This window comes from Melospiza melodia, chromosome W, assembly GCF_035770615.1.
Source record: "Melospiza melodia melodia isolate bMelMel2 chromosome W, bMelMel2.pri, whole genome shotgun sequence".
NCBI lineage: Eukaryota > Metazoa > Chordata > Aves > Passeriformes > Passerellidae > Melospiza > Melospiza melodia.
Window position 1 is genome coordinate 55,092,903 of NC_086225.1, and position 26,096 is coordinate 55,118,998.

The window sequence follows — 26,096 nt, forward strand, 5'->3', positions numbered from 1 at the left end:
CTGCGTACTCGCTTCCTCAGTTCTAGGCTCGACAACAGGTTCTGAAGTGCGATACGGTTTGACGTTTTTGGCAGGAACCCACTTAATTCTTCCAGCACCTGTGGAAATAGAAGCATACCCTTTGCCCCACGTTATTAATTGAAACGGGCCTTCCATCTGTCCAGAGTCAGGGTTTCTAATTAGAAGAGGAGGATGTTCTTTCAGTTTTGCCTGTGTGCTATTTGAAAAGTGTCTAAAGATTGGTGGATCTGGTTCTGTACTTGAACTATTTAGAAAATTAAAACCATACAAAGCCTTACTCAGTCTCATCTGTGGGGTGATTTCCGTTCCCCCTCTCTGTTGATCTAATATGCGTTTTAAGGTTTGATGTGTTCTTTCAATGATTGCTTGGCTTGTGGGAGAGTGGGGAATACCAAAAATGTGTCGAACACCCCATTCATTTAAAAATGTGGCCAATTTTTGAGATATGTATGCGGGACCATTGACAGTTTTTACTTCTTGGGGTATACCCAATGAAGCAAAAGCTTGCAGGAAATGATGACAGGCATGGCTGCCAGTTTCACCTGTGTGAAGGGAAGCAAAAACTGCACCAGAGAACGTGTCTATGGAAACATGAATATTTTTAAATTTACCAAAAGAAGGCTATTTAGTAACACCTGTTTGCCACAACTGTAGGCTTTGTAAGCCTCGGGGGTTGATTGCTCCTGTAGAAACAGGAGGTTGTACCAATTGACAGTCAGGGCAAGTATGAATGATAGCTTTAGCTTGACTTTTAGTGATTTGGAACATTCGCATGAGTGCTTGTGCATTTTGGTGGAAAAAGGCATGACTCAATTTTGCTTGTTCAAAAATATTTGGCAATGTGTTAGAAATGACCATTGTCAGCTTGTCCGCTCTTGCATTTCCTTCCACTAAAAATCCAGGAAGTGAAGAATGCGCCCTAATGTGAGAAACAAAATATGGATTAGTTCTATATTGCAAAGTCATAAAAAGACATGAAAGCCAACGATGTAAAGTTTCATTACTAACATCCTTTAAAATGGAACCTTCTATTCTCCTGACTACATTAGCAACATAAGCAGAATCTGTGACCAAATTGAAAGGCTGAGGAAACAGCTGAAAAGCTCAAACTACTGCAGCAAGCTCAACTATTTGAGGGGATCCCTCTACTGTTTGAATATCAGATTCCCAAACATCAGTCTTTTGATTAAACCAAGTCACAACGGACTTGTGGCTTTTACCAGAGCCATCAGTGAAGAGAGTCACAGCATGTAAAGGTTCTTCACTTAATTTAGGTTTTTCTCTGAAACTCAATTTTGCTTGCAGTAGTTTGTGAGCTGGATAGTGTATGGAACAAACACCTGGAAAACCTAAGAATGCATATTGTAAATCATCAGAATTTTGCATTGCCCAATTGAAATAATCATTTTTCAATGGCAAATAGATAACTGAACATTCTTGACCTGCCAAAGTTAACAATCTGGTTCTAGCCTTAATTATAATGTATGCAATCATTTCTAAAACTGAGCAAATGGTCTTTGAAAACCTGTAGGGAGGAAAAACCCATTCCATTATTAACAAAGGATCTTGTTCTGTGGCATCCCACTGGAAAATGAGACCACAAAGCTGCATCTCTCCTAAGATTGCAAGAAAGAAAGGATTTTCAGGAACGCAGCAATGAGCTTGTCTTTTTTGAAGAGCTTCTGTGACCTTGTCGAGAGCAGCATGAGCTTCAGGGGTTAAAGTTCTTGGCGAAGTGATGTCGCAACTTCCTCTCAGCAAATGGAAGAGCGGACTCAGTTCATCATTGGTGATTCCCAGCATCGGTCTGACCCAGTTGATTTCTCCTAGAAGTTGTTGTAACTCTTGTAGGTTGTTGACTCTGGTTCGGATCTGAATTTTCTGTGGTATTATTGTCGTCTTCCATCGTCTTCCATGATCTTCCATCCCAGGTACTTCTAAGGTGAAACTTGTTGAATTTTCGTTGCAGAGATTTCAAGTCCAGCTTTTTGAATTTCAGCAACAACACAGTCGCGAGTTTCTTCCATCTCTTCCTTTCAAAGGACTCCACCCTTAAAGCCAATTTTTCTTTCTCTGTATCTATAGATTGACAAACACCAGAACAACCATGTTTTTGCTTAACTGAAAAAGAGTTCCCCGGAACCACAATTTCCCGAGTGGAAGCAGCCACCTCAGTCTCCACCCCAGGCCCAACAGAATCCAATTCAGGTTTCAGTGTCCCTGCACAAACAATTTTAGGAAGTACAGTCACTTTTTCATTTCCATCTTTTACACACTTTGTTCCATCCCCCTTACAAGAGTCACATATTTTTACATTAACAGAACAACGCAAAGAAAAGTCCAAAAGAGTCTCATTTTTTCCCAGAGAGAGAGAAGAAAGATTTTGGTCAACAGAGTTCAAAGCAATACTTTCAGCATTTGCAACAACACTTGTAACATTCTCCGATACTCACACAGTCTCCGGTTTACTGGAATTTAATGAGACAGAACCAGAAGCTTTGTTTTCTGAGTCCAAGTTGATCTTATTATTATCAGTTTGTTTAAAACAGTGCTCCAACAGCGCTCTACAAACCGGCATAAGTTCTCTTAAGCTTTCATCTTTTTTGAGAGAGACTAGATTATAGATTCTCCAGTTTATCTGATCCCAAAAATGAAAAGTAAAAGCAGACTGCAGATTTAAATCTTGCGTATTCGCTTTAACCCAGATAAGTAAGTTTTTAAGCTCAGTTTTTGAAATTTCAGAGTGACCTTTTTCTTGTAACATTGTCTCTAATTGATGAAAAACATCCCATTCAACTTTTGATAAATTCGTTCCCATTTTTGTGTTCTTTTAATAATTGTCTTTTTCGCTATTTTGCCTCCCAACGTCACCCAAGCGCTCTCCCGAGATAAGTTACTTACAATTTTCTTGGCTTCGGCGGGAGAGATGATACAGTGTGCTCCTTGTTAACACTTGGGTCTCCGCAGCTGGTACTTCCGCGAGTTTTCTTTGTTTTTCTTCTATTCTACGTCCTCACACGAGGCACCAATATGCGGGGGACGGGACAGGTATAAGTCCAATAGTGTCAGGAACCCACGCCTTAAAAATGGAACCCACTAGGCCGCGGCAAAATATCCAAATATGGATAACATGGTAACCAGACCAGTGAAGAGATTTTTGCTTTTATTTCCAGCACATCAGTCTCAAAATACAAAATGGAGACATGACAGCTCACTGATCCACACCAAAAAATGTCTCCTTCAACAGGGCTCATACAGCAATACATAAAATCATCTCAGACTAGAATTCAGCCAATCAGACACAGAAAACACATCTTGACAAGCATTCTATCCAATCTTATAAAACATAGGTAATCGTAGCTAAAACAAAGACTAGTTGATAAGAGACAAAGAACAGAGTTCTATTCATGCTAACCTTCTAAAGATATACATTAAATAACCTTGTTGCCATCCTAAAGCCAATTCTACAGAAGCCTATTGTTATTTGTCACGTCTACTGCTTGGGAAACTTTTCTGCTTGCATGGGAAACTTTTTCTGCTTGCATGGGAAACTTTTCTGCAATGCTAACAAAACTCCAGTCTAAGGCCTACATACTTCTTTGTAACCATTTCTTAAAAATCCTCTAACCTTATGGATTCCAACATTTCCCCCTCTCTGTTTGACCCAGAAGCTTTCATTTTCTTGTCGCTTGCTATTTGCGTTTCATAGCTCTATTGCAAAATTTCTGCTTATTATCTGCTGAAGACCTATTTTCACTAAACTGAAGCATTGCTATATTACGGCACAGCAACTTAATGCTGTGAAGACCCAATCCCTGAAAGAGAGATATGAATCACGTTTGGCAACAGTCGCAAGGCATCGTTCAAAAAACTCTGGTCGATTCCAAGGCCTTAATTCAAAACCTTCGTTCATGTCAATACCCTCATCTACTGCTTTCGTGAGATTTCGTACACTCTCTGTGCTTCTACTTCCTAATTCTCCTGCTTGAATGACAAAAACTTCTCAGACTGTTTTGTTCATCATTCACCGAAGACAACAGAGTATACAGGGTGCCACTATCAATATCAGTATTAGAACACCTAATATGTAAAGACCTATCTTGCAAAGTTTCCTTAGCCAAGGTGCAAAACTCCAATTTTGAAACAAATCATCCAACCAGGAACCTCCATCTTCTTTAATTTGGGCTGTCAGATCCTTTAATTTTTGAATGCTTTTGTGAATGGATTCAGAATGATCAGACAAATTCATACAACACAATCCTTCAAATTCCTCACAACCATGTCCTTGTGCCAGTAAAAGAAAATCAATGGCTGCTCTGTTTTGAAGAGTAGCATGTCTAATACTATCAACATCGGTCAACATATCACTGATTGCGGAGGATGTGGCATTAGCTTGTTTGCTCAGCCAACATCCAACTCGATCTAATTGTCTCAATGCCACAGCTGAAGCCAATTGGGGTAGAAATATACCTGCTGAAAGCCTTCTGGCGGCATTCCAAGGCATAAAATCACTCTGACAGTTCTCATCATAATGAGGAACAGCTCTTGTTTTCCTTTGTTTCTTTTTCATCACTGCTTTGGCAGTGGGGGCAATTATGGTAAGCATACCAATGCTACAAGGGCCACCTTCAAGGTGGGCTGGAATGCCTTGCCAACCTCTGTCTCCGCAAATGATCCAATACCCTTTTGGCAATTGCCGTGGATATTGGTCCGTCTCCAGAAACACATCCCAACTGTTTGAAACATTTGCTGCCCTGAGAAGTTTGTTGGACCAAATGTTCCAATTGAAGGAAGGACTGTTTCCATTGTCAATTCCACCTGGTTTACCATTGGATTCTTTTCTGACCAAAGGAAACTCTTTCACTGGCACAACAACCAAACAGGTTGAGGAAGGCTTTTCTGGTTCCGAATTAGACAGACATATAGTATCCGATCCGGCAGCCTTGGCTAAGGTCACCCAAACACTCGTTTTCGGTTGATCCACAGGCAAATCTGCACGACAAAAAACAATTAAAATCAAGCAAAACAAGTATACCATTTGATTCTGCCCCATCTCTTTCAAGAACTAAGTTTTGGCAGAATTCTTTCTAAACAAAAACAATAACCTAAATTTTCAGCCAAAAATTAGCTTTGTTAAACAAACATTCAGCATTCAATTCGTATACTCATAAATAACATTGGCACAAAATCAGAGTTCATGGGTTCCACCGATGCACAAAGAACATCAGGCACAAGAGGCGTCAGGCGAGACCCGGGATCCTTCCATTCGGTCCACGTCTGCGTACTCGCTTCCTCAGTTCTAGGCTCGACAACAGGTTCTGAAGTGCGATACGGTTTGACGTTTTTGGCAGGAACCCACTTAATTCTTCCAGCACCTGTGGAAATAGAAGCATACCCTTTGCCCCACGTTATTAATTGAAACGGGCCTTCCATCTGTCCAGAGTCAGGGTTTCTAATTAGAAGAGGAGGATGTTCTTTCAGTTTTGCCTGTGTGCTATTTGAAAAGTGTCTAAAGATTGGTGGATCTGGTTCTGTACTTGAACTATTTAGAAAATTAAAACCATACAAAGCCTTACTCAGTCTCATCTGTGGGGTGATTTCCGTTCCCCCTCTCTGTTGATCTAATATGCGTTTTAAGGTTTGATGTGTTCTTTCAATGATTGCTTGGCTTGTGGGAGAGTGGGGAATACCAAAAATGTGTCGAACACCCCATTCATTTAAAAATGTGGCCAATTTTTGAGATATGTATGCGGGACCATTGACAGTTTTTACTTCTTGGGGTATACCCAATGAAGCAAAAGCTTGCAGGAAATGATGACAGGCATGGCTGCCAGTTTCACCTGTGTGAAGGGAAGCAAAAACTGCACCAGAGAACGTGTCTATGGAAACATGAATATTTTTAAATTTACCAAAAGAAGGCTATTTAGTAACACCTGTTTGCCACAACTGTAGGCTTTGTAAGCCTCGGGGGTTGATTGCTCCTGTAGAAACAGGAGGTTGTACCAATTGACAGTCAGGGCAAGTATGAATGATAGCTTTAGCTTGACTTTTAGTGATTTGGAACATTCGCATGAGTGCTTGTGCATTTTGGTGGAAAAAGGCATGACTCAATTTTGCTTGTTCAAAAATATTTGGCAATGTGTTAGAAATGACCATTGTCAGCTTGTCCGCTCTTGCATTTCCTTCCACTAAAAATCCAGGAAGTGAAGAATGCGCCCTAATGTGAGAAACAAAATATGGATTAGTTCTATATTGCAAAGTCATAAAAAGACATGAAAGCCAACGATGTAAAGTTTCATTACTAACATCCTTTAAAATGGAACCTTCTATTCTCCTGACTACATTAGCAACATAAGCAGAATCTGTGACCAAATTGAAAGGCTGAGGAAACAGCTGAAAAGCTCAAACTACTGCAGCAAGCTCAACTATTTGAGGGGATCCCTCTACTGTTTGAATATCAGATTCCCAAACATCAGTCTTTTGATTAAACCAAGTCACAACGGACTTGTGGCTTTTACCAGAGCCATCAGTGAAGAGAGTCACAGCATGTAAAGGTTCTTCACTTAATTTAGGTTTTTCTCTGAAACTCAATTTTGCTTGCAGTAGTTTGTGAGCTGGATAGTGTATGGAACAAACACCTGGAAAACCTAAGAATGCATATTGTAAATCATCAGAATTTTGCATTGCCCAATTGAAATAATCATTTTTCAATGGCAAATAGATAACTGAACATTCTTGACCTGCCAAAGTTAACAATCTGGTTCTAGCCTTAATTATAATGTATGCAATCATTTCTAAAACTGAGCAAATGGTCTTTGAAAACCTGTAGGGAGGAAAAACCCATTCCATTATTAACAAAGGATCTTGTTCTGTGGCATCCCACTGGAAAATGAGACCACAAAGCTGCATCTCTCCTAAGATTGCAAGAAAGAAAGGATTTTCAGGAACGCAGCAATGAGCTTGTCTTTTTTGAAGAGCTTCTGTGACCTTGTCGAGAGCAGCATGAGCTTCAGGGGTTAAAGTTCTTGGCGAAGTGATGTCGCAACTTCCTCTCAGCAAATGGAAGAGCGGACTCAGTTCATCATTGGTGATTCCCAGCATCGGTCTGACCCAGTTGATTTCTCCTAGAAGTTGTTGTAACTCTTGTAGGTTGTTGACTCTGGTTCGGATCTGAATTTTCTGTGGTATTATTGTCGTCTTCCATCGTCTTCCATGATCTTCCATCCCAGGTACTTCTAAGGTGAAACTTGTTGAATTTTCGTTGCAGAGATTTCAAGTCCAGCTTTTTGAATTTCAGCAACAACACAGTCGCGAGTTTCTTCCATCTCTTCCTTTCAAAGGACTCCACCCTTAAAGCCAATTTTTCTTTCTCTGTATCTATAGATTGACAAACACCAGAACAACCATGTTTTTGCTTAACTGAAAAAGAGTTCCCCGGAACCACAATTTCCCGAGTGGAAGCAGCCACCTCAGTCTCCACCCCAGGCCCAACAGAATCCAATTCAGGTTTCAGTGTCCCTGCACAAACAATTTTAGGAAGTACAGTCACTTTTTCATTTCCATCTTTTACACACTTTGTTCCATCCCCCTTACAAGAGTCACATATTTTTACATTAACAGAACAACGCAAAGAAAAGTCCAAAAGAGTCTCATTTTTTCCCAGAGAGAGAGAAGAAAGATTTTGGTCAACAGAGTTCAAAGCAATACTTTCAGCATTTGCAACAACACTTGTAACATTCTCCGATACTCACACAGTCTCCGGTTTACTGGAATTTAATGAGACAGAACCAGAAGCTTTGTTTTCTGAGTCCAAGTTGATCTTATTATTATCAGTTTGTTTAAAACAGTGCTCCAACAGCGCTCTACAAACCGGCATAAGTTCTCTTAAGCTTTCATCTTTTTTGAGAGAGACTAGATTATAGATTCTCCAGTTTATCTGATCCCAAAATTGAAAAGTAAAAGCAGACTGCAGATTTAAATCTTGCGTATTCGCTTTAACCCAGATAAGTAAGTTTTTAAGCTCAGTTTTTGAAATTTCAGAGTGACCTTTTTCTTGTAACATTGTCTCTAATTGATGAAAAACATCCCATTCAACTTTTGATAAATTCGTTCCCATTTTTGTGTTCTTTTAATAATTGTCTTTTTCGCTATTTTGCCTCCCAACGTCACCCAAGCGCTCTCCCGAGATAAGTTACTTACAATTTTCTTGGCTTCGGCGGGAGAGATGATACAGTGTGCTCCTTGTTAACACTTGGGTCTCCGCAGCTGGTACTTCCACGAGTTTTCTTTGTTTTTCTTCTATTCTACGTCCTCACACGAGGCACCAATATGCGGGGGACGGGACAGGTATAAGTCCAATAGTGTCAGGAACCCACGCCTTAAAAAAGGAACCCACTAGGCCGCGGCAAAATATCCAAATATGGATAACATGGTAACCAGACCAGTGAAGAGATTTTTGCTTTTATTTCCAGCACATCAGTCTCAAAATACAAAATGGAGACATGACAGCTCACTGATCCACACCAAAAAATGTCTCCTTCAACAGGGCTCATACAGCAATACATAAAATCATCTCAGACTAGAATTCAGCCAATCAGACACAGAAAACACATCTTGACAAGCATTCTATCCAATCTTATAAAACATAGGTAATCGTAGCTAAAACAAAGACTAGTTGATAAGAGACAAAGAACAGAGTTCTATTCATGCTAACCTTCTAAAGATATACATTAAATAACCTTGTTGCCATCCTAAAGCCAATTCTACAGAAGCCTATTGTTATTTGTCACGTCTACTGCTTGGGAAACTTTTCTGCTTGCATGGGAAACTTTTTCTGCTTGCATGGGAAACTTTTCTGCAATGCTAACAAAACTCCAGTCTAAGGCCTACATACTTCTTTGTAACCATTTCTTAAAAATCCTCTAACCTTATGGATTCCAACATTTCCCCCTCTCTGTTTGACCCAGAAGCTTTCATTTTCTTGTCGCTTGCTATTTGCGTTTCATAGCTCTATTGCAAAATTTCTGCTTATTATCTGCTGAAGACCTATTTTCACTAAACTGAAGCATTGCTATATTACGGCACAGCAACTTAATGCTGTGAAGACCCAATCCCTGAAAGAGAGATATGAATCACGTTTGGCAACAGTCGCAAGGCATCGTTCAAAAAACTCTGGTCGATTCCAAGGCCTTAATTCAAAACCTTCGTTCATGTCAATACCCTCATCTACTGCTTTCGTGAGATTTCGTACACTCTCTGTGCTTCTACTTCCTAATTCTCCTGCTTGAATGACAAAAACTTCTCGGACTGTTTTGTTCATCATTCACCGAAGACAACAGAGTATACAAGGTGCCACTATCAATATCAGTATTAGAACACCTAATATGTAAAGACCTATCTTGCAAAGTTTCCTTAGCCAAGGTGCAAAACTCCAATTTTGAAACAAATCATCCAACCAGGAACCTCCATCTTCTTTAATTTGGGCTGTCAGATCCTTTAATTTTTGAATGCTTTTGTGAATGGATTCAGAATGATCAGACAAATTCATACAACACAATCCTTCAAATTCCTCACAACCATGTCCTTGTGCCAGTAAAAGAAAATCAATGGCTGCTCTGTTTTGAAGAGTAGCATGTCTAATACTATCAACATCGGTCAACATATCAGTGATTGCGGAGGATGTGGCATTAGCTTGTTTGCTCAGCCAACATCCAACTCGATCTAATTGTCTCAATGCCACAGCTGAAGCCAATTGGGGTAGAAATATACCTGCTGAAAGCCTTCTGGCGGCATTCCAAGGCATAAAATCACTCTGACAGTTCTCATCATAATGAGGAACAGCTCTTGTTTTCCTTTGTTTCTTTTTCATCACTGCTTTGGCAGTGGGGGCAATTATGGTAAGCATACCAATGCTACAAGGGCCACCTTCAAGGTGGGCTGGAATGCCTTGCCAACCTCTGTCTCCGCAAATGATCCAATACCCTTTTGGCAATTGCCGTGGATATTGGTCCGTCTCCAGAAACACATCCCAACTGTTTGAAACATTTGCTGCCCTGAGAAGTTTGTTGGACCAAATGTTCCAATTGAAGGAAGGACTGTTTCCATTGTCAATTCCACCTGGTTTACCATTGGATTCTTTTCTGACCAAAGGAAACTCTTTCACTGGCACAACAACCAAACAGGTTGAGGAAGGCTTTTCTGGTTCCGAATTAGACAGACATATAGTATCCGATCAGGCAGCCTTGGCTAAGGTCACCCAAACACTCGTTTTCGGTTGATCCACAGGCAAATCTGCACGACAAAAAACAATTAAAATCAAGCAAAACAAGTATACCATTTGATTCTGCCCCATCTCTTTCAAGAACTAAGTTTTGGCAGAATTCTTTCTAAACAAAAACAATAACCTAAATTTTCAGCCAAAAATTAGCTTTGTTAAACAAACATTCAGCATTCAATTCGTATACTCATAAATAACATTGGCACAAAATCAGAGTTCATGGGTTCACCGATGCACAAAGAACGTCAGGCACAAGAGGCGTCAGGCGAGACCCGGGATCCTTCCATTCGGTCCACGTCTGCGTACTCGCTTCCTCAGTTCTAGGCTCGACAACAGGTTCTGAAGTGCGATACGGTTTGACGTTTTTGGCAGGAACCCACTTAATTCTTCCAGCACCTGTGGAAATAGAAGCATACCCTTTGCCCCACGTTATTAATTGAAACGGGCCTTCCATCTGTCCAGAGTCAGGGTTTCTAATTAGAAGAGGAGGATGTTCTTTCAGTTTTGCCTGTGTGCTATTTGAAAAGTGTCTAAAGATTGGTGGATCTGGTTCTGTACTTGAACTGTTTAGAAAATTAAAACCATACAAAGCCTTACTCAGTCTCATCTGTGGGGTGATTTCCGTTCCCCCTCTCTGTTGATCTAATATGCGTTTTAAGGTTTGATGTGTTCTTTCAATGATTGCTTGGCTTGTGGGAGAGTGGGGAATACCAAAAATGTGTCGAACACCCCATTCATTTAAAAATGTGGCCAATTTTTGAGATATGTATGCGGGACCATTGTCAGTTTTTACTTCTTGGGGTATACCCAATGAAGCAAAAGCTTGCAGGAAATGATGACAGGCATGGCTGCCAGTTTCACCTGTGTGAAGGGAAGCAAAAACTGCACCAGAGAACGTGTCTATGGAAACATGAATATTTTTAAATTTACCAAAAGAAGGCTATTTAGTAACACCTGTTTGCCACAACTGTAGGCTTTGTAAGCCTCGGGGGTTGATTGCTCCTGTAGAAACAGGAGGTTGTACCAATTGACAGTCAGGGCAAGTATGAATGATAGCTTTAGCTTGACTTTTAGTGATTTGGAACATTCGCATGAGTGCTTGTGCATTTTGGTGGAAAAAGGCATGACTCAATTTTGCTTGTTCAAAAATATTTGGCAATGTGTTAGAAATGACCATTGTCAGCTTGTCCGCTCTTGCATTTCCTTCCACTAAAAATCCAGGAAGTGAAGAATGCGCCCTAATGTGAGAAACAAAATATGGATTAGTTCTATATTGCAAAGTTATAAAAAGACATGAAAGCCAACGATGTAAAGTTTCATTACTAACATCCTTTAAAATGGAACCTTCTATTCTCCTGACTACATTAGCAACATAAGCAGAATCTGTGACCAAATTAAAAGGCTGAGGAAACAGCTGAAAAGCTCAAACTACTGCAGCAAGCTCAACAATTTGAGGGGATCCCTCTACTGTTTGAATATCAGATTCCCAAACATCAGTCTTTTGATTAAACCAAGTCACAACGGACTTGTGACTTTTACCAGAGCCATCAGTGAAGAGAGACACAGCATGTAAAGGTTCTTCACTTAATTTAGGTTTTTCTCTGAAACTCAATTTTGCTTGCAGTAGTTTGTGAGCTGAATAGTGTATGGAACAAACACCTGGAAAACCTAAGAAAGCATATTGTAAATCATCAGAATTTTGCATTGCCCAATTGAAATAATCATTTTTCAATGGCAAATAGATAACTGAACATTCTTGACCTGCCAAAGTTAACAATCTGGTTCTAGCCTTAATTATAATGTATGCAATCATTTCTAAAACTGAGCCAATGGTCTTTGAAAACCTGTAGGGAGGAAAAACCCATTCCATTATTAACAAAGGAACTTGTTCTGTGGCATCCCACTGGAAAATGAGACCACAAAGCTGCATCTTCTCTCCTAAGATTGCAAGAAAGAAAGGATTTTCAGGAACGCAACGATGAGCTTGTCTTTTCTGAAGAGCTTCTGTGACTTTGTCGAGAGCAGCACGAGCTTCAGGGGTTAAAGTTCTTGGCAAAGTGATGTCGCAACTTCCTCTCAGCAAATCGAAGAGCGGACTCAGTTCATCATTGGTGATTCCCAACATCGGTCTGACCCAGTTGATTTCTCCTAGAAGTTGTTGTAACTCTTGTAGGTTGTTGACTCTGGTTCGGATCTGAATTTTCTGTGGTATTATTGTCGTCTTCCATCGTCTTCCATCGTCTTCCATCCCAGGTACTTCTAAGGTGAAACTTGTTGAATTTTCGTTGCAGAGATTTCAAGTCCAGCTTTTTGAATTTCAGCAACAACACAGTCGCGAGTTTCTTCCATCTCTTCCTTTCAAAGGACTCCACCCTTAAAGCCAATTTTTCTTTCTCTGTATCTATAGATTGACAAACACCAGAACAACCATGTTTTTGCTTAACTGAAAAAGAGTTCCCCGGAACCACAATTTCCCGAGTGGAAGCAGCCACCTCAGCCTCCACCCCAGGCCCAACAGAATCCAATTCAGGTTTCAGTGTCCCTGCACAAACAATTTTAGGAAGTACAGTCACTTTTTCATTTCCATCTTTTACACACTTTGTTCCATCCCCCTTACAAGAGTCACATATTTTTACATTAACAGAACAACGTGAAGAAAAGTCCAAAAGAGTCTCATTTTTTCCCAGAGAGAGAGAAGAAAGATTTTGTTCAACAGAGTTCAAAGCAATACTTTCAGCATTTGCAACAACACTTGTAACATTCTCCGATACTCACACAGTCTCCGGTTTACTGGAATTTAATGAGACAGAACCAGAAGCTTTGTTTTCTGAGTCCAAGTTGATCTTATTATTATCAGTTTGTTTAAAACAGTGCTCCAACAGCGCTCTACAAACCGGCATAAGTTCTCTTAAGCTTTCATCTTTTTTGAGAGAGACTAGATTATAGATTCTCCAGTTTATCTGATCCCAAAATTGAAAAGTAAAAGCAGACTGCAGATTTAAATCTTGCGTATTCGCTTTAACCCAGATAAGTAAGTTTTTAAGCTCAGTTTTTGAAATTTCAGAGTGACCTTTTTCTTGTAACATTGTCTCTAATTGATGAAAAACATCCCATTCAACTTTTGATAAATTCGTTCCCATTTTTGTGTTCTTTTAATAATTTTCTTTTTCGCTATTTTGCCTCCCAACGTCACCCAAGCGCTCTCCCGAGATAAGTTACTTACAATTTTCTTGGCTTCGGCAGGAGAGATGATACAGTGTGCTCCTTGTTAACACTTGGGTCTCCGCAGCTGGTACTTCCACGATTTTTCTTTCTTTTTCTTCTATTCTACGTCCTCACACGAGGCACCAATATGCGGGGGACGCGACAGGTATAAGTCCAATAGTGTCAGGAACCCACGCCTTAAAAAAGGAACCCACTAGGCCGCGGCAAAATATCCAAATATGGATAACATGGTAACCAGACCAGTGAAGAGATTTTTGCTTTTATTTCCAGCACATCAGTCTCAAAATACAAAATGGAGACATGACAGCTCACTGATCCACACCAAAAAAATGTCTCCTTCAACAGGGCTCATACAGCAATACATAAAATCATCTCAGACTAGAATTCAGCCAATCAGACACAGAAAACACATCTTGACAAGCATTCTATCCAATCTTATAAAACATAGGTAATCATAGCTAAAACAAAGACTAGTTGATAAGAGACAAAGAACAGAGTTCTATTCATGCTAACCTTCTAAAGATATACATTAAATAACCTTGTTTCCATCCTAAAGCCAATTCTACAGAAGCCTATTGTTATTTGTCACGTCTACTGCTTGGGAAACTTTTCTGCTTGCATGGAAAACTTTTTCTGCTTGCATGGGAAACTTTTCTGCAATGCTAACAAAACTCCAGTCTAAGGCCTACATACTTCTTTGTAACCATTTCTTAAAAATCCTCTAACCTTATGGATTCCAACGTTTCCCCCTCTCTGTTTGACCCAGAAGCTTTCATTTTCTTGTCGCTTGCTATTTGCGTTTCATAGCTCGATTGCAAAATTTCTGCTTATTATCTGCTGAAGACCTATTTTCACTAAACTGAAGCATTGCTATATTACGGCACAGCAACTTAATGCTGTGAAGACCCAATCCCTGAAAGAGAGATATGAATCACGTTTGGCAACAGTCGCAAGGCATCGTTCAAAAAACTCTGGTCGATTCCAAGGCCTTAATTCAAAACCTTCGTTCATGTCAATACCCTCATCTACTGCTTTCGTGAGATTTCGTACACTCTCTGTGCTTCTACTTCCTAGTTCTCCTGCTTGAATGACAAAAACTTCTCGGACTGTTTTGTTCATCATTCGCCGAAGACAACAGAGTATACAAGGTGCCACTATCAATATCAGTATTAGAACACCTAATATGTAAAGACCTATCTTGCAAAGTTGCCTTAGCCAAGGTGCAAAACTCCAATTTTGAAACAAATCATCCAACCAGGAACCTCCATCTTCTTTAATTTGGGCTGTCAGATCCTTTAATTTTTGAATGCTTTTGTGAATGGATTCAGAATGATCAGACAAATTCATACAACACAATCCTTCAAATTCCTCACAACCATGTCCTTGTGCCAGTAAAAGAAAATCAATGGCTGCTCTGTTTTGAAGAGTAGCATGTCTAATACTATCAACATCGGTCAACATATCACTGATTGCGGAGGATGTGGCATTAGCTTGTTTGCTCAGCCAACATCCAACTCGATCTAATTGTCTCAATGCCACAGCTGAAGCCAATTGGGGTAGAAATATACCTGCTGAAAGCCTTCTGGCGGCATTCCAAGGCATAAAATCACTCTGACAGTTCTCATCATAATGAGGAACAGCTCTTGTTTTCCTTTGTTTCTTTTTCATCACTGCTTTGGCAGTGGGGACAATTATGGTAAGCATACCAATGCTACAAGGGCCACCTTCAAGGTGGGCTGGAATGCCTTGCCAACCTCTGTCTCCGCAAATGATCCAATACCCTTTTGGCAATTGCCGTGGATATTGGTCCGTCTCCAGAAACACATCCCAACTGTTTGAAACATTTGCTGCCCTGAGAAGTTTGTTGGACCAAATGTTCCAATTGAAGGAAGGACTGTTTCCATTGTCAATTCCACCTGGTTTACCATTGGATTCTTTTCTGACCAAAGGAAACTCTTTCACTGGCACAACAACCAAACAGGTTGAGGAAGGCTTTTCTGGTTCCGAATTAGACAGACATATAGTATCCGATCCGGCAGCCTTGGCTAAGGTCACCCAAACACTCGTTTTCGGTTGATCCACAGGCAAATCTGCACGACAAAAAACAATTAAAATCAAGCAAAACAAGTATACCATTTGATTCTGCCCCATCTCTTTCAAGAACTAAGTTTTGGCAGAATTCTTTCTAAACAAAAACAATAACCTAAATTTTCAGCCAAAAATTAGCTTCGTTAAACAAACATTCAGCATTCAATTTGTATACTCATAAATAACATTGGCACAAAATCAGAGTTCATGGGTTCACCGATGCACAAAGAACGTCAGGCACAAGAGGCGTCAGGCGAGACCCGGGATCCTTCCATTCGGTCCACGTCTGCGTACTCGCTTCCTCAGTTCTAGGCTCGACAACAGGTTCTGAAGTGCGATACGGTTTGACGTTTTTGGCAAGGAACCCACTTAATTCTTCCAGCACCTGTGGAAATAGAAGCATACCCTTTGCCCCACGTTATTAATTGAAACGGGCCTTCCATCTGTCCAGAGTCAGGGTTTCTAATTAGAAGAGGAGGATGTTCTTTCAGTTTTGCCTGTGTGCTATTTGAAAAGTGTCTAAAGATTGGTGGATCTGGTTCTGTACTTGAACTATTTAGAAAATTAAAACCATACAAAGCCTTACTCAGTCTCATCTGTGGGGTGATTTCCGTTCCCCCTCTCTGTTGATCTAATATGCGTTTTAAGGTTTGATGTGTTCTTTCAATGATTGCTTGGCTTGTGGGAGAGTGGGGAATACCAAAAATGTGTCGAACACCCCATTCATTTAAAAATGTGGCCAATTTTTGAGATATGTATGCGGGACCATTGTCAGTTTTTACTTCTTGGGGTATACCCAATGAAGCAAAAGCTTGCAGGAAATGATGACAGGCATGGCTGCCAGTTTCACCTGTGTGAAGGGAAGCAAAAACTGCACCAGAGAACGTGTCTATGGAAACATGAATATTTTTAAATTTACCAAAAGAAGGCTATTTAGTAACACCTGTTTGCCACAACTGTAGGCTTTGTAAGCCTCGGGGGTTGATTGCTCCTGTAGAAACAGGAGGTTGTACCAATTGACAGTCAGGGCAAGTATGAATGATAGCTTTAGCTTGACTTTTAGTGATTTGGAACATTCGCATGAGTGCTTGTGCATTTTGGTGGAAAAAGGCATGACTCAATTTTGCTTGTTCAAAAATATTTGGCAATGTGTTAGAAATGACCATTGTCAGCTTGTCCGCTCTTGCATTTCCTTCCACTAAAAATCCAGGAAGTGAAGAATGCGCCCTAATGTGAGAAACAAAATATGGATTAGTTCTATATTGCAAAGTTATAAAAAGACATGAAAGCCAACGATGTAAAGTTTCATTACTAACATCCTTTAAAATGGAACCTTCTATTCTCCTGACTACATTAGCAACATAAGCAGAATCTGTGACCAAATTAAAAGGCTGAGGAAACAGCTGAAAAGCTCAAACTACTGCAGCAAGCTCAACAATTTGAGGGGATCCCTCTACTGTTTGAATATCAGATTCCCAAACATCAGTCTTTTGATTAAACCAAGTCACAACGGACTTGTGGCTTTTACCAGAGCCATCAGTGAAGAGAGTCACAGCTTGTAAAGGTTCTTCACTTAATTTAGGTTTTTCTCTGAAAATCAATTTTGCTTGCAGTAGTTTGTGAGCTGGATAGTGTATGGAACAAACACCTGGAAAACCTAAGAATGCATATTGTAAATCATCAGAATTTTGCATTGCCCAATTGAAATACTCATTTTTCAATGGCAAATAGATAACTGAACATTCTTGACCTGCCAAAGTTAACAATCTGGTTCTAGCCTTAATTATAATGTATGCAATCATTTCTAAAACTGAGCAAATGGTCTTTGAAAACCTGTAGGGAGGAAAAACCCATTCCATTATTAACAAAGGATCTTGTTCTGTGGCATCCCACTGGAAAATGAGACCACAAAGCTGCATCTTCTCTCCTAAGATTGCAAGAAAGAAAGGATTTTCAGGAACGCAGCGATGAGCTTGTCTTTTTTGAAGAGCTTCTGTGACTTTGTCGAGAGCAGCACGAGCTTCAGGGGTTAAAGTTCTTGGCGAAGTGATGTCGCAACTTCCTCTCAGCAAATGGAAGAGCGGACTCAGTTCATCATTGGTGATTCCCAGCATCGGTCTGACCCAGTTGATTTCTCCTAGAAGTTGTTGTAACTCTTGTAGGTTGTTGACTCTGGTTTGGATCTGAATTTTCTGTGGTATTATTGTCGTCTTCCATCGTCTTCCATCATCTTCCATCCCAGGTACTTCTAAGGTGAAACTTGTTGAATTTTCGTTGCAGAGATTTCAAGTCCAGCTTTTTGAATTTCAGCAACAACACAGTCGCCAGTTTCTTCCATCTCTTCCTTTCAAAGGACTCCACCCTTAAAGCCAATTTTTCTTTCTCTGTATCTATAGATTGACAAACACCAGAACAACCATGTTTTTGCTTAACTGAAAAAGAGTTCCCCGGAACCACAATTTCCCGAGTGGAAGCAGCCACCTCAGCCTCCACCCCAGGCCCAACAGAATCCAATTCAGGTTTCAGTGTCCCTGCACAAACAATTTTAGGAAGTACAGTCACTTTTTCATTTCCATCTTTTACACACTTTGTTCCATCCCCCTTACAAGAGTCACATATTTTTACATTAACAGAACAACGCGAAGAAAAGTCCAAAAGAGTCTCATTTTTTTCCCAGAGAGAGAGAAGAAAGATTTTGGTCAACAGAGTTCAAAGCAATACTTTCAGCATTTGCAACAACACTTGTAACATTCTCCGATACTCACACAGTCTCCGGTTTACTGGAATTTAATGAGACAGAACCAGAAGCTTTGTTTTCTGAGTCCAAGTTGATCTTATTATTATCAGTTTGTTTAAAACAGTGCTCCAACAGCGCTCTACAAACCGGCATAAGTTCTCTTAAGCTTTCATCTTTTTTGAGAGAGACTAGATTATAGATTCTCCAGTTTATCTGATCCCAAAATTGAAAAGTAAAAGCAGACTGCAGATTTAAATCTTGCGTATTCGCTTTAACCCAGATAAGTAAGTTTTTAAGCTCAGTTTTTGAAATTTCAGAGTGACCTTTTTCTTGTAACATTGTCTCTAATTGATGAAAAACATCCCATTCAACTTTTGATAAATTCGTTCCCATTTTTGTGTTCTTTTAATAATTTTCTTTTTCGCTATTTTGCCTCCCAACGTCACCCAAGCGCTCTCCCGAGATAAGTTACTTACAATTTTCTTGGCTTCGGCGGGAGAGATGATACAGTATGCTCCTTGTTAACACTTGGGTCTCCGCAGCTGGTACTTCCACGATTTTTCTTTGTTTTTCTTCTATTCTACGTCCTCACACGAGGCACCAATATGCGGGGGATGGGACAGGTATAAGTCCAATAGTGTCAGGAACCCACGCCTTAAAAAAGGAACCCACTAGGCCGCGGCAAAATATCCAAATATGGATAACATGGTAACCAGACCAGTGAAGAGATTTTTGCTTTTATTTCCAGCACATCAGTCTCAAAATTCAAAATGGAGACATGACAGCTCACTGATCCACACCAAAAAAATGTCTCCTTCAACAGGGCTCATACAGCAATACATAAAATCATCTCAGACTAGAATTCAGCCAATCAGACACAGAAAACACATCTTGACAAGCATTCTATCCAATCTTATAAAACATAGGTAATCATAGCTAAAACAAAGACTAGTTGATAAGAGACAAAGAACAGAGTTCTATTCATGCTAACCTTCTAAAGATATACATTAAATAACCTTGTTGCCATCCTAAAGCCAATTCTACAGAAGCCTATTGTTATTTGTCACGTCTACTGCTTGGGAAACTTTTCTGCTTGCATGGAAAACTTTTTCTGCTTGCATGGGAAACTTTTCTGCAATGCTAACAAAACTCCAGTCTAAGGCCTACATACTTCTTTGTAACCATTTCTTAAAAATCCTCTAACCTTATGGATTCCAACGTTTCCCCCTCTCTGTTTGACCCAGAAGCTTTCATTTTCTTGTCGCTTGCTATTTGCGTTTCATAGCTCGATTGCAAAATTTCTGCTTATTATCTGCTGAAGACCTATTTTCACTAAACTGAAGCATTGCTATATTACGGCACAGCAACTTAATGCTGTGAAGACCCAATCCCTGAAAGAGAGATATGAATCACGTTTGGCAACAGTCGCAAGGCATCGTTCAAAAAACTCTGGTCGATTCCAAGGCCTTAATTCAAAACCTTCGTTCATGTCAATACCCTCATCTACTGCTTTCGTGAGATTTCGTACACTCTCTGTGCTTCTACTTCCTAGTTCTCCTGCTTGAATGACAAAAACTTCTCGGACTGTTTTGTTCATCATTCGCCGAAGACAACAGAGTATACAAGGTGCCACTATCAATATCAGTATTAGAACACCTAATATGTAAAGACCTATCTTGCAAAGTTGCCTTAGCCAAGGTGCAAAACTCCAATTTTGAAACAAATCATCCAACCAGGAACCTCCATCTTCTTTAATTTGGGCTGTCAGATCCTTTAATTTTTGAATGCTTTTGTGAATGGATTCAGAATGATCAGACAAATTCATACAACACAATCCTTCAAATTCCTCACAACCATGTCCTTGTGCCAGTAAAAGAAAATCAATGGCTGCTCTGTTTTGAAGAGTAGCATGTCTAATACTATCAACATCGGTCAACATATCACTGATTGCGGAGGATGTGGCATTAGCTTGTTTGCTCAGCCAACATCCAACTCGATCTAATTGTCTCAATGCCACAGCTGAAGCCAATTGGGGTAGAAATATACCTGCTGAAAGCCTTCTGGCGGCATTCCAAGGCATAAAATCACTCTGACAGTTCTCATCATAATGAGGAACAGCTCTTGTTTTCCTTTGTTTCTTTTTCATCACTGCTTTGGCAGTGGGGGCAATTATGGTAAGCATACCAATGCTACAAGGGCCACCTTCAAGGTGGGCTGGAATGCCTTGCCAACCTCTGTCTCCGCAAATGATCCAATACCCTTTTGGCAATTGCCGTGGATATTGGTCCGTTTCCAGAAACACATCCCAACTGTTTGAAACATTTGCTGCCCTGAGAAGTTTGTTGGACCAAATGTTCCAATTGAAGGAAGGACTGTTTCCATTGTCAATTCCACCTGGTTTACCATTGGATTCTTTTCTGACCAAAGGAAACTCTTTCACTGGCACAACAACCAAACAGGTTGAGGAAGGCTTTTCTGGTTCCGAATTAGACAGACATATAGTATCCGATCCGGCAGCCTTGGCTAAGGTCACCCAAACACTCGTTTTCGGTTGATCCACAGGCAAATCTGCACGACAAAAAACAATTAAAATCAAGCAAAACAAGTATAACATTTGATTCTGCCCCATCTCTTTCAAGAACTAAGTTTTGGCAGAATTCTTTCTAAACAAAAACAATAACCTAAAATATCAGCCAAAAATTAGCTTTGTTAAACAAACATTCAGCATTCAATTTGTATACTCATAAATAACATTGGCACAAAATCAGAGTTCATGGGTTCACCGATGCACAAAGAACGTCAGGCACAAGAGGCGTCAGGCGAGACCCGGGATCCTTCCATTCGGTCCACGTCTGCGTACTCGCTTCCTCAGTTCTAGGCTCGACAACAGGTTCTGAAGTGCGATACGGTTTGACGTTTTTGGCAGGAACCCACTTAATTCTTCCAGCACCTGTGGAAATAGAAGCATACCCTTTGCCCCACGTTATTAATTGAAACGGGCCTTCCATCTGTCCAGAGTCAGGGTTTCTAATTAGAAGAGGAGGATGTTCTTTCAGTTTTGCCTGTGTGCTATTTGAAAAGTGTCTAAAGATTGGTGGATCTGGTTCTGTACTTGAACTGTTTAGAAAATTAAAACCATACAAAGCCTTACTCAGTCTCATCTGTGGGGTGATTTCCGTTCCCCCTCTCTGTTGATCTAATATGCGTTTTAAGGTTTGATGTGTTCTTTCAATGATTGCTTGGCTTGTGGGAGAGTGGGGAATACCAAAAATGTGTCGAACACCCCATTCATTTAAAAATGTGGCCAATTTTTGAGATATGTATGCGGGACCATTGTCAGTTTTTACTTCTTGGGGTATACCCAATGAAGCAAAAGCTTGCAGGAAATGATGACAGGCATGGCTGCCAGTTTCACCTGTGTGAAGGGAAGCAAAAACTGCACCAGAGAACGTGTCTATGGAAACATGAATATTTTTAAATTTACCAAAAGAAGGCTATTTAGTAACACCTGTTTGCCACAACTGTAGGCTTTGTAAGCCTCGGGGGTTGATTGCTCCTGTAGAAACAGGAGGTTGTACCAATTGACAGTCAGGGCAAGTATGAATGATAGCTTTAGCTTGACTTTTAGTGATTTGGAACATTCGCATGAGTGCTTGTGCATTTTGGTGGAAAAAGGCATGACTCAATTTTGCTTGTTCAAAAATATTTGGCAATGTGTTAGAAATGACCATTGTCAGCTTGTCCGCTCTTGCATTTCCTTCCACTAAAAATCCAGGAAGTGAAGAATGCGCCCTAATGTGAGAAACAAAATATGGATTAGTTCTATATTGCAAAGTTATAAAAAGACATGAAAGCCAACGATGTAAAGTTTCATTACTAACATCCTTTAAAATTGAACCTTCTATTCTCCTGACTACATTAGCAACATAAGCAGAATCTGTGACCAAATTAAAAGGCTGAGGAAACAGCTGAAAAGCTCAAACTACTGCAGCAAGCTCAACAATTTGAGGGGATCCCTCTACTGTTTGAATATCAGATTCCCAAACATCAGTCTTTTGATTAAACCAAGTCACAACGGACTTGTGGCTTTTACCAGAGCCATCAGTGAAGAGAGTCACAGCATGTAAAGGTTCTTCACTTAATTTAGGTTTTTCTCTGAAACTCAATTTTGCTTGCAGTAGTTTGTGAGCTGGATAGTGTATGGAACAAACACCTGGAAAACCTAAGAATGCATATTGTAAATCATCAGAATTTTGCATTGCCCAATTGAAATAATCATTTTTCAATGGCAAATAGATAACTGAACATTCTTGACCTGCCAAAGTTAACAATCTGGTTCTAGCCTTAATTATAATGTATGCAATCATTTCTAAAACTGAGCCAATGGTCTTTGAAAACCTGTAGGGAGGAAAAGCCCATTCCATTTTTAACAAAGGAACTTGTTCTGTGGCATCCCACTGGAAAATGAGACCACAAAGCTGCATCTTCTCTCCTAAGATTGCAAGAAAGAAAGGATTTTCAGGAACGCAGCGATGAGCTTGTCTTTTTTGAAGAGCTTCTGTGACTTTGTCGAGAGCAGCACGAGCTTCAGGGGTTAAAGTTCTTGGCGAAGTGATGTCGCAACTTCCTCTCAGCAAATGGAAGAGCGGACTCAGTTCATCATTGGTGATTCCCAACATCGGTCTGACCCAGTTGATTTCTCCTAGAAGTTGTTGTACCTCTTGTAGGTTGTTGACTCTGGTTCGGATCTGAATTTTCTGTGGTATTATTGTCGTCTTCCATCGTCTTCCATCGTCTTCCATCCCAGGTACTTCTAAGGTGAAACTTGTTGAATTTTCGTTGCAGAGATTTCAAGTCCAGCTTTTTGAATTTCAGCAACAACACAGTCGCGAGTTTCTTCCATCTCTTCCTTTCAAAGGACTCCACCCTTAAAGCCAACTTTTCTTTCTCTGTATCTATAGATTGACAAACACCAGAACAACCATGTTTTTGCTTAACTGAAAAAGAGTTCCCCGGAACCACAATTTCCCGAGTGGAAGAAGCCACCTCAGCCTCCACCCCAGGCCCAACAGAATCCAATTCAGGTTTCAGTGTCCCTGCACAAACAATTTTAGGAAGTACAGTCACTTTTTCATTTCCATCTTTTACACACTTTGTTCCATCCCCCTTACAAGAGTCACATATTTTTACATTAACAGAACAACGCGAAGAAAAGTCCAAAAGAGTCTCATTTTTTTCCCAGAGAGAGAGAAGAAAGATTTTGGTCAACAGAGTTCAAAGCAATACTTTCAGCATTTGCAACAACACTTGTAACATTCTCCGATACTCACACAGTCTCCGGTTTACTGGAATTTAATGAGACAGAACCAGAAGCTTTGTTTTCTGAGTCCAAGTTGATCTTATTATTATCAGTTTGTTTAAAACAGTGCTCCAACAGCGCTCTACAAACCGGCATAAGTTCTCTTAAGCTTTCATCTTTTTTGAGAGAGACTAGATTATAGATTCTCCAGTTTATCTGATCCCAAAATTGAAAAGTAAAAGCAGACTGCAGATTTAAATCTTGCGTATTCGCTTTAACCCAGATAAGTAAGTTTTTAAGCTCAGTTTTTGAAATTTCAGAGTGACCTTTTTCTTGTAACATTGTCTCTAATTGATGAAAAACATCCCATTCAACTTTTGATAAATTCGTTCCCATTTTTGTGTTCTTTTAATAATTTTCTTTTTCGCTATTTTGCCTCCCAACGTCACCCAAGCGCTCTCCCGAGATAAGTTACTTACAATTTTCTTGGCTTCGGCGGGAGAGATGATACAGTATGCTCCTTGTTAACACTTGGGTCTCCGCAGCTGGTACTTCCACGATTTTTCTTTGTTTTTCTTCTATTCTACGTCCTCACACGAGGCACCAATATGCGGGGGATGGGACAGGTATAAGTCCAATAGTGTCAGGAACCCACGCCTTAAAAAAGGAACCCACTAGGCCGCGGCAAAATATCCAAATATGGATAACATGGTAACCAGACCAGTGAAGAGATTTTTGCTTTTATTTCCAGCACATCAGTCTCAAAATTCAAAATGGAGACATGATAGCTCACTGATCCACACCAAAAAATGTCTCCTTCAACAGGGCTCATACAGCAATACATAAAATCATCTCAGACTAGAATTCAGCCAATCAGACACAGAAAACACATCTTGACAAGCATTCTATCCAATCTTATAAAACATAGGTAATCGTAGCTAAAACAAAGACTAGTTGATAAGAGACAAAGAACAGAGTTCTATTCATGCTAACCTTCTAAAGATATACATTAAATAACCTTGTTGCCATCCTAAAGCCAATTCTACAGAAGCCTATTGTTATTTGTCACGTCTACTGCTTGGGAAACTTTTCTGCTTGCATGGAAAACTTTTTCTGCTTGCATGGGAAACTTTTCTGCAATGCTAACAAAACTCCAGTCTAAGGCCTACATACTTCTTTGTAACCATTTCTTAAAAATCCTCTAACCTTATGGATTCCAACGTTTCCCCCTCTCTGTTTGACCCAGAAGCTTTCATTTTCTTGTCGCTTGCTATTTGCGTTTCATAGCTCTATTGCAAAATTTCTGCTTATTATCTGCTGAAGACCTATTTTCACTAAACTGAAGCATTGCTATATTACGGCACAGCAACTTAATGCTGTGAAGACCCAATCCCTGAAAGAGAGATATGAATCACGTTTGGCAACAGTCGCAAGGCATCGTTCAAAAAACTCTGGTCGATTCCAAGGCCTTAATTCAAAACCTTCGTTCATGTCAATACCCTCATCTACTGCTTTCGTGAGATTTCGTACACTCTCTGTGCTTCTACTTCCTAGTTCTCCTGCTTGAATGACAAAAACTTCTCGGACTGTTTTGTTCATCATTCGCCGAAGACAACAGAGTATACAAGGTGCCACTATCAATATCAGTATTAGAACACCTAATATGTAAAGACCTATCTTGCAAAGTTGCCTTAGCCAAGGTGCAAAACTCCAATTTTGAAACAAATCATCCAACCAGGAACCTCCATCTTCTTTAATTTGGGCTGTCAGATCCTTTAATTTTTGAATGCTTTTGTGAATGGATTCAGAATGATCAGACAAATTCATACAACACAATCCTTCAAATTCCTCACAACCATGTCCTTGTGCCAGTAAAAGAAAATCAATGGCTGCTCTGTTTTGAAGAGTAGCATGTCTAATACTATCAACATCGGTCAACATATCACTGATTGCGGAGGATGTGGCATTAGCTTGTTTGCTCAGCCAACATCCAACTCGATCTAATTGTCTCAATGCCACAGCTGAAGCCAATTGGGGTAGAAATATACCTGCTGAAAGCCTTCTGGCGGCATTCCAAGGCATAAAATCACTCTGACAGTTCTCATCATAATGAGGAACAGCTCTTGTTTTCCTTTGTTTCTTTTTCATCACTGCTTTGGCAGTGGGGGCAATTATGGTAAGCATACCAATGCTACAAGGGCCACCTTCAAGGTGGGCTGGAATGCCTTGCCAACCTCTGTCTCCGCAAATGATCCAATACCCTTTTGGCAATTGCCGTGGATATTGGTCCGTCTCCAGAAACACATCCCAACTGTTTGAAACATTTGCTGCCCTGAGAAGTTTGTTGGACCAAATGTTCCAATTGAAGGAAGGACTGTTTCCATTGTCAATTCCACCTGGTTTACCATTGGATTCTTTTCTGACCAAAGGAAACTCTTTCACTGGCACAA